Source organism: Camelus ferus, chromosome 13 (assembly GCF_009834535.1).
Source record: "Camelus ferus isolate YT-003-E chromosome 13, BCGSAC_Cfer_1.0, whole genome shotgun sequence".
Lineage (NCBI taxonomy): Eukaryota > Metazoa > Chordata > Mammalia > Artiodactyla > Camelidae > Camelus > Camelus ferus.
In genome coordinates this window covers 42,063,837-42,079,915 of record NC_045708.1, presented here as the reverse complement: position 1 = coordinate 42,079,915, position 16,079 = coordinate 42,063,837, and the positions used below count along the sequence as shown (strand labels likewise).

Below are 16,079 nucleotides of genomic sequence, written 5' to 3'. Positions count from 1 at the left end.
CGTGCCTCCCGTGCTCTTACCAACTTCTTTCTTTGGCTTGGACCAGGCCCTTCCTTATTCCCTCTAATTTCTGAGGCAACACCATTGACACCAGTGAGCCCTGTTAGAGATGCTTGGGTTTTAGCTGAGTGGAGCTCCCATCCAATATCTGCATGGGTCCCGTTACCATAGCAGCTTTCATTCAGTTGGTGGAAGTGCATTTATCGAGCACCTTCTGTGTGCAGGTTCTGTTAAGTACTGACCATTAGCTTCCTACCCTGAGTGTATCATCCACAGCCCCTCAGAGGCCATTATCTGTCGAACACGTCTCCACTGATACCCTTCTCTGAGAGGTATAATAATTGCTCTCTATAGATGTTGGTAATAAGCTTTTTGTATGTACACACTGGGAGGGGCTGGGTGCTAGGAATAAAAACTGCGTACGGCATGCTTGTTGCTCTTGAGTAGCCCTTCATCTCGTGGGGTGGGGGCAGATTTGTGAAAGGTTGCAGCATGCCATGGTCAGCGTCTCGAGGTACAACTGACTTCTGGAGAAATTCTTTTTGTGACTGAAAAGCATCCTGCTTAGCTGAGGTCACCTTCTTTCACTGATAAATTAGACGTAATCGTACCTCTTCAGATCCTTGTGAGGCAACCCTCCGATCTTTTCTCGTCTCTGGCTACACTTACTGTGTAGGGGAGCTCACGCAGGCCCATGGCTGCAGGTGCCAGCCCTCCGTGGGTGACTCCACAACAGCCCCATATTGAGCCCAAGTCTTTGTAGCCATTCTCCATGTTTCTGCTCCTTTCGCACCACGTGTCCCTCCAACAGCAAATCCTGCCAACTCTGCTTTCGGGGTAAGCCCTGATTCCTTGCCCTGTGTGTGCTGAACGCACGTCCGTCTTCATGAGACTCTCACCATCCCTCTGGGGTCTCCGTTCTCTCTCCCTGCCCACCACCAGTCAGCTCTCTACACAGCAGTCAGAGTGATGACTTCACAGCCAAAGTCAGATCGCATCATCCCCTCCTCAGACTTCCTTGTGGTCTCCACAGTATGCTCAGGACAGAACCCGACATGCTGGGAAAGCCCTAAAGACCCCCGTGATCTGGCCTCCACCTACCCCTTTTCTCCTTGGTCACTCTGAGCTTCCGATTCCTACGTCCCCTCTCTGCGGTGAAGACCTTTTCTCCCTTACTCCCTCACACCCCTTCCACATATTTACCTAGTCCCCCTTCCCTCCATTTCACTCTCTGCACCCTTGTCACTTTCCCAGATCCTGTTACCTCCCTGGACAGGTATCCCCGTCATGTTCCATGACATCCTCCGCTTTCATACTCTTCGTGGCATCTCTCTTTGTCAGACAGTGCCATCGCTGTTTATTTGTTTATGAAATATCCCCTCAACCAGAATGTAAGCTCCATGAGGACAGGGACATTGCCAGCCTTGCTTCTTCCTGTGTCTCCAGGAAGTTATGGCATATGGTCATGCAAGGAGGATTTATTAAATGAATACGTGAATGAAGATTGAGTAAGAGCTTATTTGTCAAATGCCAGCTTCAAGTTTTGATTATAGCACAGGTTGCTTCTTGATACTACCCCACTTCACCCCCCTGTGTCCCCTTTCGGTCAGCCCACCCCCAGCGCTGCGGAGGCGACCTCCTTTCTATTTCATGAGAAAGTAATCAAAATCCAGCCTCTTGTTACTCCTCTTCTCAGGCTTATTCCCTCAGAAATCCCCTCCTCCTCTCTTTTATTGAGGCCATGACTTTTATTCCTCTGAGTATGAGGAGGAGGAAAAGGAAGAAAAAAAAAGGTAGAGAAAAATGTAGTGACCATTATATTTTACAATGAGTTAAGTCATTGACTTTTCTTTCATTTCTTCATGTCTTTGGAGATTTGTCTCCAAGGCTTGAACATAACTATCCCACATGAAGAATTCACACGAACGGCCATTTTCAGGGTCTTATTGTGCAAATTCCTGGTCTCGGGCATCATGTCCGCCCTAGCCGGATGTCTCTCCATATCCCCACACATCATTCTTCTGCTCCCATCTTTACTAGAGCTCACTGCACTCACTCACACACCAAATGGAGCCTGCACGTTAGGGATGGAGAGGAAACCAGGCCACCCGCCTCCAAACACATGACTGTTCCCAAGTGTGGTAGAAAGAAAAGACCACTGGCCGCAGAGACTTTGGTTCCAATCCAAGCCTATCGTGTTTGTGATTTTGGATGAATCCCTTTAATGTCATTTCATTTTCTGTAAAATATCCTCCTCAAGGTTGCTACAAAAATGAGAAAAACTAATCATTCAAAAATTACATCGTTCAGAAGGACCTGACAAATGCATACCTCTCCTTTCCATGCTGGGCTCTTCCTCGGACAATGGTGACTGGCCCTCCTTTTGCAGAAAAAGGGCCACAGTCCTAGTCATGAGACCCTGTGGACACCCTACAGTAGCACCCTGTGTAATGGTGTTTACCCAGCTCGTGGAAGCATCAGTCACACAGTATCATTTGAAATGTTCTCCAAGGTGAAAACTATTTTCAAAAACAGAGTTGAAGAGGACCACCGCAGTATTCGGCATGTAGTAGGCATTTAATGTTAACATGCATGTTGAGTGAATGAATGAAGGTTTAATACAATTAAAAATAGCTGCTCTGGTTAAAACGTTGAGGTCTCAGAAGCCTGCATTCTGGGCCCTCTCTCATCCCAGGAAATCACCTTTGATGCATGACCCCCAGAATCTTCTATACTTTGTAAGTTTGGAAACCACTAATCTGGTATAATGCTCTTTCCATTATAGACATATCTGCTGCAGCATTTCTGATGAGATAATTATCGTGGTGCTCCTTGGAAAAAAGATAAAGGGAACACTTCATTCTAGTTCTGGACAAGAGGGATTTTAAGAAGTTTTTCATATTGAGACAGAATCTATACCTTTAAGTTTCTACCTGTTGGTTGTGGTTCATTTCATTTCATTCATTCATCCATCCATTCATCCATTACACGTATTGAGTGTCAATTCTATGTCTTGCCTGAAGCTTCACTATTGGGGTATACCGATGGCCTTTCCTTTTCCGTTTTAAATTCTTTCTTCCTATGCGTCACGTTCAATAAGAATCAATGTGGATTTTTACTGAAGGTTTTCTTGAGCAAAGGGAGATTCCCATCACACAATATGCAGTTAGAACTGCTTAAAACCTGCTTTCCAAACACCTACTGTTATGGAGTCCGAGCTCATACTGCTTGCGGGATGACAGGCCAGTAAATCAAGGAACGAGTCGTTGGGGCAAGGGATAATGGCTTTATTTGGAAAGCCAGCAGACCAAGAAGATAGTGGACCAATATCCTAAAGAACCACCTTGCCTGAGTTTGAATTCAGGCTTCTTTTTTTTACTAAAAGAGGAGGGAGTAAAGTCAAACATTTCCTAGTTCCGGTCAGCCTCCAGGGGGATATGTTAATTTCTTCCTTCCGGCAGTCATTCACAGGTGGGCCTGGTCAGCATGTTTCCTGCTAGCTAAACAAAGGTATTTTAGCTTAACGCTTAGCTTACCTGGGAGGCAGGGCTCCCAGAGATGGGCCATTATGTGTAATTTAAGCTTAGAGGCAATATCCCTTTAGTGATTAACTTTAGCAAAAGCAATAGAATGCAAAGGTTAAAGTAAAAGAAACAGACCCAGTATGGAGCCAGATTTAGTCTTCCCTGTCACAATACTTTCCTAAACCTATGATTCAGTAAATCAGCAGCTCAAGTCATCACCCCATCCTGCCAGCTGCCTGGCTTTTTGTCTCTCTTTTTCCTTCATTTGTTATTCAAAATGGCTTTTCTTTAGGTAGCCCCAAGTGCTTGCATGTATACTGTGATCTAATAATCCTTTTGAAAGCTTCTGCCACATCCATGATCCCAACCAGCCATGCAAGAGTTCCTGCAGGTAGCCTGCCCATTCAATAAATATTGAGCACATTCTATGTTTCAGTCACTTTTCTAGGTGCTAGGGATGCTAAAATGAACAAAACATTTTACTACTCTCATGAAGCTTACATTCTGGAGGAGGGAGATAGACTGATTAAAAAATAAACCGGTAAAAAATGCAGAAGTGTGTCAGATGACAATAAATATCATAAATGCAATGAAGAGAAATAAAGAAGGATAGTTTTGGGGAGGGGGCAAAAAGAGAGGCTGGGCTTATCTCATTAGCCATAAAGCCATGTGGTGATGAGAATTTGCTTGAGGCATGGTGTGGAGTGTTGGGTATATTTGTGTGTGTGTGTGATACTAGTTCTGATGGCCTCAAAGCAAGATGGCAGTGGTGAGCTGCTGAGTGATGGAGGGAGGGGGAAGTGAGGTCCTGGGGTGAGCCATCTCTCATTTTCCTGCCAGTGGTGATACGAGGGCTGGTGAAGAGGTCTCACAGAGGTCCTAGGATCTCTCCGGAGTTTTACCATTGGAGGAAAGAGGGAAATGTGAGGAGCTACAGAAATACATGTGAAAAGTATTTGGAACATAGAAATGGGAGGAGGCAATCAGGAAGGACCCCTCAAAGTAAGAGACAGCGCAGAAGTTAGCCATTTGTGGGACGTCAGAGCAGAATAAATTCTGACGGCCAGAGAGAGCAGTACCTGCAAAGACCTGCAGGGGTGAAGGCATCTGGTAGGTTTGAAAAACTGCAGGTGGTTCACCTTGGCTGGAGCCCAGGATGCAAAGTGGAGTCAAGAGCTGCAATGGGAGAGAAAGGCCATCATGAGGGAATTTGCATGTCATGCTTGGATGGTAGCTTTCACACCTCTAGGACTGGGGAAACATTCCAATGACCAGTTCTGGCGTTTCAGAGACTCTTCTGGTATCCATGTTTTGCAGGAGAAAAGACTTCTTGGGAGGGAAAAAATGCTTCAGCCAGGAGCAAGGGCAGAGGTAGTAGGGAAGGAAAGGTGGAGACCAGCCCAGCCATCCAGAACAATCCCAGCAATTATTCCGACTTGCCTGGGGGTCTTCTCTCCACCAGACAAAATCTCCCATTTGCTCGGGTCAGCCCGCCTCAGAGGTGCACACTAATATTCAAGGCTTTCACTGCTGGCGGTAGATCACGGTAGGTGCCCTTCACTGTCCTCTTGTCCTCATGCAAAAATCAACGTCAACGTGAACAGGTGTTGCTAATGGTACTAGAGAATAGGAGACTCAGGAAACAACTTCAAGGCTGAAATAATAACATTTTAATTGGAAATCTACTGCGAAGAGACTAACCTATGTAGATATATGCAAATCCTATGCAAATACACATGTGGTCTTTCTAACTATTGCCAGAACCTCGATCTGACCCATGGGAATTTTAACGGTAGAGGCTAGCTTTCAGCTGAGGCTAAGGGCTGTTGATGAACAATTCTAGGTTTTACCTGTGTTTAAGCCATAATTAAGAAATATATTGATGGCAACCTGAACTTAATTAGCTTAATTGAATGTTGGAATTGATTGGGTCTTGAGAGAGCCCCGTCTCTGAAGCTAAGCCTTGGGGAGTTTGCAGGGGGTGGAAGGAAAGCCAAACTTAAAAGCACCTAGCAGAAATGAAAAGGAATGGGCGAGGAACCACTGGGAGCATTATTAAAGGGAAAAGATTCTTACCGGAGAGTTGAAAGAGGAATGCTTAAATTTCAAGTCACGCAGAGCCGTTCTAGGTCAGACCACTCAGTCAAATGGGAAAAAAGTGATGTTGGGAAGCAAGATTGTGTGAGATACAGAGAGGGCGGCAGGCATCCTTGTGTGGGAGTGCATCACACTGAATGCACAGTTGCCTTAGACTGATGAGGACGGGCCCAGTCCTCGCGGGCCAGTCCACTGGCTCCACACAAAGCCCTAAGTTCAGACTTTAGCACCTGGGAAGGGGCCAGGGTGCCTGATGATGAAAAACAAAGGATTTCAGCTATCATGTATGTCTTCTCTTGTTCAGGATTTGCACATACACACTACTATATATAAAACAGATAAGCGACAAGGTCCTACTGGATAGCACAGGGGACTATATTCAATATTTTGTAGTAACCTATAATGAAAAAGAACATGAAAAGGAGTATTTATATATACACACACGTATAACCAAATGACTGCTGTACATCAGAAATTAACATTGTAAATCGGCTCTACTTCAACTGAAAAGCACTAATTGTGTAAGCTATCAAACTGTACTTTATAATAATTGGTTTCATTTTCTTACTGAAAAACACCTTCATTATCTGGAGTTAGTTGATACTGAACTTAAATCCCAGCCCTACCCCTTTGTACCTCGTGACTTTCACGTCCCAGAGCCTCAGTTTCTTTACCAGATTCGATAGTGCACATCCAGTGGGGTGTGAAGGCAGAAAGGAGCTAAACCACCTTGGCTCTGAGCACGTTCCTGTGGGGCCCTGTGCTCTGTAAGTGGTTGGGCTGAGGTACAAACCGCAGTGCCTGGGCCCAAGCCCCTGTTCTTTCCATCATCCATTTCCACCTTAATCCCCCTGCCCTCCACCCTAGGTCTCTCCTTTTCTTCAGTAAAGCTCCTGGAGATGTGTGTCCCCAGGGGCTGTGGCCTCTCCCCCGCCCCATACTGTCCTGGGTATCATCTGCTCCGTCTGTGATGCCCTCCTGAGCAACAGGGACCTTCTAGCTAAATCCAGTGTCAGGTCTGTATCTCACCTTCAGTGCTCATTTCTTCCATAAAATGCCCCTCCTCCACACACAGGGTAAAGAAATAACAAACTAGGGTAGAAAACATGAATTACGTTTTACCTTTTGCTTTTGTAATTATGTACACATGCCTACATACACATCTCTGTGTTCTGAGAGAAGAAATCACTGGAAGGAAAAAAGCCAAAATGTCACCAGATGTTAATTCTAGGCATTGTTGAGATTTTCCAAAACGGTCCACAGAGGATGTATTATTTTTAATGGGAAAAAGTAAACATGATAAAAAAAATATGATTGTATTCGCCTGGGAAGTCAGTTAACCTGAGTTTCAACTCTGCTCATACCGCCGGTGTCCTGTCCCTGTGATGACACTCCTGGTGACATGGTCCTCCAGGACTGCTATTTGAGAGCAGCATGAATTCCTCCGACCATCTCAATCAGCCTGTCCAAAGTTTTAGCTGCATGAGAAGCAAGCCCATTTTCAGGAGAAGAGCAGCTCAAATGTACAATGTTGTAGAAACAGAAGCCCCTTTGGTAGAAGATGCAAAGATTCCCTTGACGTAACCTCTTAGTTTCTAGGAATCTCTTCACAGATGACCTCCCATCTTGATGTGGCCTTTCCTTCCTTCAGGTGTGAGGATTACGTCTTGGAGTGAACCCTCCCTGGATTTCCAGGCCCTGTTAAGTGTTTAACCTCATGGGCACCCTGTTCATAAAACTGGGGTCATATGGTTACCCCCAGCCACCCACACACACACCAGCACACCCAGCAGGACCACCCTGCCCGTGATGACCACGTACAGGTTCAGATCCAGAGTAAGATCGTGGCCGCACCTTGATTTCGGACCGTTCAAAACCAACTGAGAAGGTTCCTTCAACCTTAGGTTGTTTTGCTATTAGTCTGGCTTGGACACTCCTGATCACTTCTGCGCTGTTGCTTGTGTTTGAGTGATTGTTTTTGTAACTCACGTGATGCAGCAGCCCCTTCTGTCTGGTCTGGACCTCTTAAGAGCTCCAGCCCTGCCCCAGACTTCATAAGGCTACAACTCAGTAGGAACGAGTCATCTATCAACACGGCCATGTGGTTTTCTCCTTTGAATTACTGGCAAGAGGCGTTATATTCATATATTTATCCCTGTAGTCCAGGAAAAATCTCATTTGGTCATGACGATTCTTTAAGAAGTGGGTGAAATAGGTTTATAAATGTTTGATGTAGAATTCTGGTACCACATTCCTATGATTAATCTGCATGGTGTTTTGTGTGTGTGCGCGCGAGTGTGTGTATGTGCGTGCAGTGCACATACACACGTTCTGTCTTTATTAGGTGTGGGTGTGATCATGTCTTGATTTACTACATTATGTCATATTGTTATGTCAGATTATTTGGACTGTACTTTCTGTCCATTCTGATGTTTTTGAAGTTTTCTTCCTGGATATGATGACTTTGGATGGTCAGTGTCCTAGTTTGCTTTAAAAGGCCGTGCATTTTTTTCTTGGAGATTGTTTAGCATAATAGCTACAAGGGCGGGCTCTGGGAATGCCTGCCTCAGTCTAGAGCCAGGCTCAGTCCCTTCTGACGATGCAGTTGTCTTATAATCTTGGGTAGATTAGTTAGCCACCTTTGTGCTTCATTTTTCTCATCTTTAATAAAGGGATAATAGTTTCTAAATCACAGGGTTATTGTGAGGATTAAATGAGATGATAATTTGTGTAAATATTTAGAACAGTGCCTGGAACATTGTAAGTACTCAGTTCTAAGTTTGGTTTTTAGCAATATTTAGACTTGTATACATAAAAATAAAAATAGTATTTTAGTTTTGTGTTTCTTGTTAAAGTCAATTTCAGAAAGTTCATTTCCTCACCATCTCCTTAAATTTCTAAGAGTTTTTGCTTTATTTCCTTTGCCATTATGGAACAGCACATCTTTTATTGCTGTGTTGTAAAATGAGCCTTTTATCAGTATAAAATAACCTCCTTTGTCTCATAGAATGCTTTTTGCCCTGAATTCTACTTTGAAATGTTGCCAATTGCTGCTTTCTCGCTGTTTGCTTTCTATACTTGATAAATATTGGCCCAGCTTTTCCCCCCTTTTCTTTCTTGTTTTTGTTGTACTGTTCATGTCTTGTAAGCAGCGTACGGTTGGATTTTGCTTTTAACTCAATCTGAAAGACTTTATCTTTTATTAGGGGAGACTTAAACCATTTATATTTACTGTCATAACTGATAAGTTTGGTCTTATTCCTGTCTTTTTGTTTTATGATTTCTCTTCTTTATACTTTCTTGGGGCTTCCTTTGTTTCCTGTCTCTTTTTTTTATAGGAGCTATCTCATCTTCCCACTTTTTGCCCCTCTTCTAGTGATTTAAAAGCTGAATATTTTTAGCCAGTCTTGGGTGAACCTAAAAAAGAAAGCTGCTTGAGCTCCAATAGTGACAGAAGTGTAATGGTGGGTGAGGAGCCAGGACACTGAGCGTGCAAGTTAATAAAATTGGTCCTGAACCTTGGAGGAATGGTGAAGGCTGGTCCCTGAGCCCCCTTATCACAGCTGAATAAAGCCTAGGCCCCTTAAATCTGTGTCATATTCCTGTGCTTCACACTTGGGTCTCAGCCTACCTATGTGGCCCGATCTCCTGCGAGCCTTAGCTGAGCACCATGGGCTTCAGGCACATCAAACTGCTAACCATCCCCTAAAGCAGACAGACTCACATATATCTTCACACCTTGGTTCAGGCTGCTTCCTCTTTGCCTGAAAACACCCTTCAAGGCCTAATGCAATGCAGTGTGTGTGTATGTGTTGCATTTTTGTTCTACGCCTCATTCTTCCATAGACACAATCATGCAGCAGAACTCACTGGACAGACCTACCTGGCTTTGAGTTACAGCTCTGTTCCTTGTAACTCTGTCTGCCCTGGATACAATTTTTGACTTAGAGCCAAAGTTCCATCATCTATACAATGGGGATGCTGACAATATGTCTCTCTTTGAGTAAGGACTGAACAAAATAATGAGAGAAGCATAGGGAGAGCTTATCAGAGTACATGGAACAGAGTAGGTGTTCTGTGTATTTGAAATAGAACAGAGGAAGGAAGAAATACACAAGGGAGAGAGAGAGGATTGTTTTTTAAATATGCACAATGTCCTTTTTAAAAACCAAAGTGCATGATGTCTAAGCTTTCTTTAGAAAGGCCAACGCTTATATATTTAACCACCATCACTGGTTCATTTTACATGAGCCTCCCCTACGTCTGTCTCCTCCATCTCTGGACAGAGTGGCAGTCATGTGGTCCACAGAAGCATTTCATGTGCAGACATCATCTTCATTTATATTGCCTGCCTTGCAAAGGCCCGCAGGCCTAGGGAAAATTTATTAAAGTGGAGTCTATTTATTCAATTTATTAAACAGGAATATTTGAAGGGTTTTCATTTAGAAGAGCAAGTTGATTTATTCTGCTTGCCTCCAGAAGGCAGGTCTAAGTCCACTGGGCAAAAGTTATAGGGGGCAGCTTTTAGCTCAACCTAAGGTAGAACAAAAGGTTTGTTGAAAGAGGATTTGCTTTTTCATTCATTCACCCAGCAATCTATTCATCACTCAGGAGCCAGAAAAGAGAAAACTGCCTTTGAATTGTCTCTCACTCTGTCTGGGATACTGTGGTCGACTCTCTTACATATGTTATCATCATGGCCTTTTCTCTACTGTGTAAGGAGGCACATTATCCCATTACATAGATATCAAAGACTGAGGCTCAGAGAGGTTGTCACTTCCCCTGGCTGAAAGACAGCCAGCATGTGATTGAGTCTGGCTTAAACTCAAGCCTCTCTGTTCTCTGCAGACCTCGTTTGCTTTCCACTTGTGCTGTCTGCCAAAAAGAATAGAGGATCAGATCTGCATGGCCGCGAGAAATTGGATGCAAGACTGAAGAATCCATCAGCCCACTTCTCCCCCCGCATTGTTCTTTCTCTCTTCCCTTCCTCCTGTCTGTCCATCCATCTCTGCCAACCCCCACACCAGCCCCAATACACAGCACCAAATTAGACACTTCACGGATCTAACCATCGGACCGTGAACGTTGTCAGACCGCTTCTCAGAGTGCTCCTGGGTGGGCACAGTGGCTGCAGAGGAGGCTCTGAAGGAGAGTGGGAGAGGGGAAGAAATACTCCAGCCTCTTTGCCCGCCCCTTGACCTCCAGTCAGAGCTTCCCATTGGCAGAGCCCTGCTGAGAGCTGTGGGTCAAGGAACCTCCTGCAAAGTTGTCGACAGGCGTCAGTCTCCCGGAACAAAGCAAGGGAGAGAGAACAGGGCAGGGACCAAACAGAAAACAACCAGCTCATGGGGGGAGATGGGATAAGTGGTCTAGTGGGCTGAAATTAGGGGGAAAGTCCACACTGAATCACCATGTCAGAGGCTCTGCTTCTCAGGGCCCACTTTCAGAAAGGAAGGGGTTAGAGAATTCTGTAATGATGTCTTCTGGAGGCAGTTGCCACCCATACTGCAGCCCCTGCTGAGTGCCAGGCTGGTTTCAGTGTGTCTGAGTCTCTCCTGGGATTACTCCTGGATGTTAGCATTCATTCATTCATTCGCCAGAAATCTACAGTGTGCCATCCCTTATTCTAAATACGGGAATGCCAAGATGAGCAAGGAAGGACACCTGTCCTTTAGTGCATCACAGGACGTGAAGGGACCCAGACACAGGAATCGGTTATCTCAGGGTTGCAGGTGTAAGATGAAAGTGTGAATGCTGGGCTCTGGGATCGCAGGTAGAGTGAGGAACCCTCCCTAAGAGAATTTAGAAACGTGAGGCTTGGGTCTTAAAGGATGAATTGGAGTTGGAGGGTGGCACGAGGGCGCAGGACTATTCCTGAAGGACGGCATGGCCAATGTCATGTTGCATAAAATTAGAAAGAGATGGTGTATTCAGGGAACAGCTGAAGGTAATTGTGGCTGGAACAATGGTCACAGGCAGCGTAGTGGGTTATAGGGCTGAAGAGCTGCCTGGGATGGTCACCCCTGGTCAAATTCTTGCTCCTTCCAATATGCTAAGTCAGAAACAAATGTTTCCCCGAAGGTCACACCCTGCTGTCCCTGCCTGTTTCCTCCCACCGCCTCCTAAGAGAAAGCAGAAAGGGAGGGTGTCCCGGGGCCCAGGGTGTCCACCTATGGGAGCAAAAGAGCTTGAAAATTCACTGGGGAGGCTCTTAGGTGAGCAGACTACAAAGCCAAGTGAGTTCGGTTTGGCTGATCTTTCTCCAAAGCTGTCGGTGTGCACAATGTTTCTGGAAAATACCAACATAGGCTATGTTCCTTCCCTTAGGAAGGAACGTTTCTAAATTGGTGACTCTTAGAAGGCTTCCTGGGAGAGACAAAATTTGAACTGATAACCTAATTATAGAAGGAAGGAAACCAACACTTTTTTCTCCAGGCTCTGCTATGTGACAAACAACATCCTGGGTGCTTTTTCTATATTGTTTTAGATAAGTTGACGGTCATCCTATGAGATGGGTATTACTAACCCCATTTTGTGGATCAGAAGCTGAGGCTCAGAGAAGTGACTTGTCCCAGATCACCCAAATAGATAATCGCCAAACTTGAGTTCAGACTTAACCAGACATGAACCCAAAGCCCGCATTCTTGCCACTGCACTTTGTTTGCCGCTAAAGGACAGCGCAGGCTGTCACAGTCTGGGGTAGGAGGGTTGGGGCAGAAAGAGGCTTTTCTTTTGCAAAGGGACGCCATCCACCTAGCAAGGCTGTTGGGAGGACTTCATGAAGAAAGATACCCTCTTGCTTCATTCGTCTGTGCCTTCCCACCTGCTGATCGCGTGGCCTGGAGTGTCCGTCTCCCATCCGCCCAGCTCCCCAGAGCTCTTGTTGTCTATGTTTGCCCTTTATCTTTCTAAACTCAGCTTAGATAATCCTTCTGCTAGGAAGCCCTACCCTTCTCATGTAACACTGAACATGCATTGACTGTGTGTTTGCCTCCCCCACCCAACGCTGAGCCCCAGTCTCACTCTCCCGTGTGGCTTCAGCCACAAAGTATGTCCTGTTGGATGAATAAATGGCCATCTGAGAGAGCCCGCAGCATAACAGAGGCTCCATAAATAATGGTTTCCCTTTTTTTCTCCCTCTTTTTTTCTGGAGGCAACAGAAATTTTTAATAAAGACGCAAAGGCCAGCAGGAAAACAACTATTTTATTGGAAATTAGCATCTTCCAGGAAGCCTGGTAATAAGGACAGCCTCACTCCATGAAGGAGGTGAGCACTGTGATGTACTTTGGGCTGCACAGCAGCTCTCAGGTCTCCTTAACCTCACAAGGAGAAGCTGGGGCCCTGAGGCTCCTGGTAGCTGCCTCTTCCCTGGTAAGGTGCAGAGGCCCTTCCACTTACAGGGCAGGGGCCGGGCGAGCTGATGGATCGGCAGGAGCAGAGGGGCGCACAAAGTAACAGTAAAACAGAATGATAATGCATTTCCTAATGGCCTCCTTCACAGCTGTGTACACTGATTTAATCTTTGCAAAGCACTCTATTGTTTATGAGGCCTTTGGGTACAATTTTATGCCTGACTGAAGAGGTTGCTAATAGCTGCCGTATTTGTGTTTAAGGACCTGCAAAGGATTAAATGAAGTATTTTAGAGCAATGAGCCATAATAAACTAATAATATATTGCAAATAATAAATGTTTTTTAGCCAATAATTGACCACAAATCTAGTGAACTTTAAATGACAAAAATACTGATTATAAATGCAGCTGTTCCCCTGTCCTTCCATCGGGACGGGGGATCAGAGAAGGATAGGAGACCGGGGCCCTTCCGGTCACTGGAGACGGTGGTGTGGACACGGGTCTCTTCCCCTGGTGTCGTGGCTGAGAACTGTTAAAGGCACTTAGTGAAATGCTGGGTTTCATTTCCATCCTGTGGGAATGGAGCAAGAGTCTGGGGCCTAAGTCACCCACTTTTATTTTTTTTTTAACTTACTCATTTTCAAGTTCTTATGTTTCCAATGCTTGCTTTGCATTGGGGAGAATTGCACGGAAAACCCCCAGAGGATCTTGAAAACAGACTTGTTCTTAAGAAAAGGAGTTCATGCTTTCTTTCTTAAGCTTCTGCAATGAGCCAGGTTATCTCTCTCTCTCTTTTTTTTTTTTTTTTTTTTTTCCTGATGGGAAACCTGAGATACAGGGAGACGAAATATTTCGCCTGAGGCATCATAGTTGGTTAATGGCAGAGCCACAGAGCCAACTGTGGAACTCGAAAGCCCTTGCTCTCTTCCCCAAATCTTACTACATCGCTTTTTTTCCCCCTGTGCCCTTTGTGGGGCAGGGAGGGGGAGATTCTTTCAACCCTTTGAAAGAATATATTTCTGTACTTTCTACATCTCTCAATCATACCAGTTTTTTTTTTTTCTTTGCACATGGGTAATATATACTCACTATCTAAATTTTAGGTCTTTTTTAAGTCTCAAAATGGAAATTCAAGTCACCCATAATTCTACCATCTGAATAAATCACTGCCAACTTTCTGTTTTCATTTTGTTTGAGGATTCTATTCCATGTAAATGTAATATTATATTGGATTATATTTTATGACCCTTTGGTATCTTTTTTTTTTTAACAGCATCATTTGATGTCATTGATGCTCCTTGAAAAATATTATTTTACAATTGCATAGGAGTTCATGGGGGAGCGGGGCACAGAAGGCAGGGAGAAAGCATCCTTCCGGGAGCTGCAGGTAATAAAGGAAGGGAATGATAGCGTTCTAGGCTCGGGAGTTACGGTGCCTTGGTTCAAATCCAACTCTTGTCGTTATCAGTCAGTTGACCTTGTGATGCTTGATGTGACAGAATATGTAAAGACTTAGCAGAGCGCCTGACACAGAGCAAACACCTAACAAGTCTTCCCTGGTGGTGATGGTGTGTTGGTGGTGGATATGATCCAGTTTGGAATGAGGGAGATATTTTAGGACAGGAATCCCTGCAATCCCACCATCTGGGCATCTGCCCACTCTACATACATCTAAGGTCAGATCTGATTTGGAGCAAAGAATAGCAATGTTTCAGGCCAAAGGAACACAGCCTGGAAGCTACCTTGGGCAGGTCAAGCAGGATGATGTGAGGACTGGAGAACATGGCATAAGGGTAGAGAGATGAATAAGGGTAGGAGCTGTTCCACCTACAAAAATGAGGTCTGTGGACACTTTAATGGATAATCAGTGTAAAACACCTGGCCCCATGTCCACGCTAGGGCACACCGAATGGCGTGAAGAACAGGAAAGTGGAACCATCAGATTTGTGTTTTTTCAAAGATGAACGGATAATAGATGGGGGATGGTTGTAGGGGGAGGAGGGAAGGTGGGTAGGGGAGAGAGAGACCTGTTGTGGGTCTCTGTTCAAGAGAGAAACACTGTTAGTTTGGGTGGTGGCAGTAAAGATGAATTTGAAAAATTATTCAGGAGATAGATTTTGATAGGAGCAATGAAAGAGGTTGGAGCAAGGGATTACCCCTAGGTTTCTGGCTTGAGTTGTTAAGTGAATGGAGATGCATTTTCTGAGATGAGGACACTGGAGGGAGATCACGTTTTGTGGGGGGCAGTGATGAACTGTTAAGTTTGTTGAATGAATGCTGAGACTTTATGCCATGGATCAAGGCATACTTCTGGCTTTTCTTTTTTAGTACAGAGATGGGAAGGGTGTAGGAGGAAGGTGTGGAAGGTTCTGAAATAGGGTAAAAGACAAGATCTCTGTTAGCTATTATGTGCGGCAATAACCCTTGCTGTGTTTATTGCCCATTTAATAGAGTGTACATTACAACCCACAGTGATAATCAAGAGATGGGGGATGTTGAATGAGATGCAGAGATACCATAGGTGGGAAATTTGTTTCACTGCGAAAAGGTTCTCATTTATGAAAATGAATTCTGGATAAATCTCAGCCCCTGCCTCCCTCCATGTCTCCTTCCCTCATCCTCATAAGAGGGAGCATGGATGCTTTTGAGCCAGAGTGCTGGGAGGCAGAGAGGCATTTTGAAAAGATGGGTACTATAGGAGAGAGGGGTAGGGTAAAGAGTGACTCACTCATGGATTGTAGAGTCATTTGTTTTATCTGAAGGGGCATGACATGCTAAGTATTGAAAGTCATCTTTGCTGCCATTTTCCTTGAAAGAGAACAGTCATGGAACCCTTCAGTCCAGTGGTCAACCCTTCTTCACCCAAAATTAACAATATTACATTTTGATGCATTTTTTTTCACTTTTCTAGCTTTGATTTGCTCATCTGGAAAATAGGGATCATAATAACTTCTCAGAGTCGTTGTAAAACTTGACATCCATTAGACACCAATCGTTAGACACCAGATGCAATGGTGGTCATGTAGTAAATGTTAATTTCTTCCCTTCTCCGCATTCTTTTCTTTCCCTGCTTTATAGAGTCACACTTGGCCAGAAGGCAGGGCTG

General features: G+C 44.7%; 1 long non-coding RNA gene across 1 annotated transcript; it reads right to left on the bottom strand.

Moving 5' to 3' along the window:
• Positions 1-611: 611 nt before the first annotated feature.
• Positions 612-14,783, bottom strand: LOC116668024. The gene is made up of 3 exons (XR_004325060.1): positions 14,700-14,783; positions 5,222-5,225; positions 612-622 (listed from the first exon to the last, which is right to left on the bottom strand). It is a non-coding gene; the product is annotated as an uncharacterized LOC116668024 (long non-coding RNA).
• Between the last annotated feature and the right edge of the window lie 1,296 nt (positions 14,784-16,079).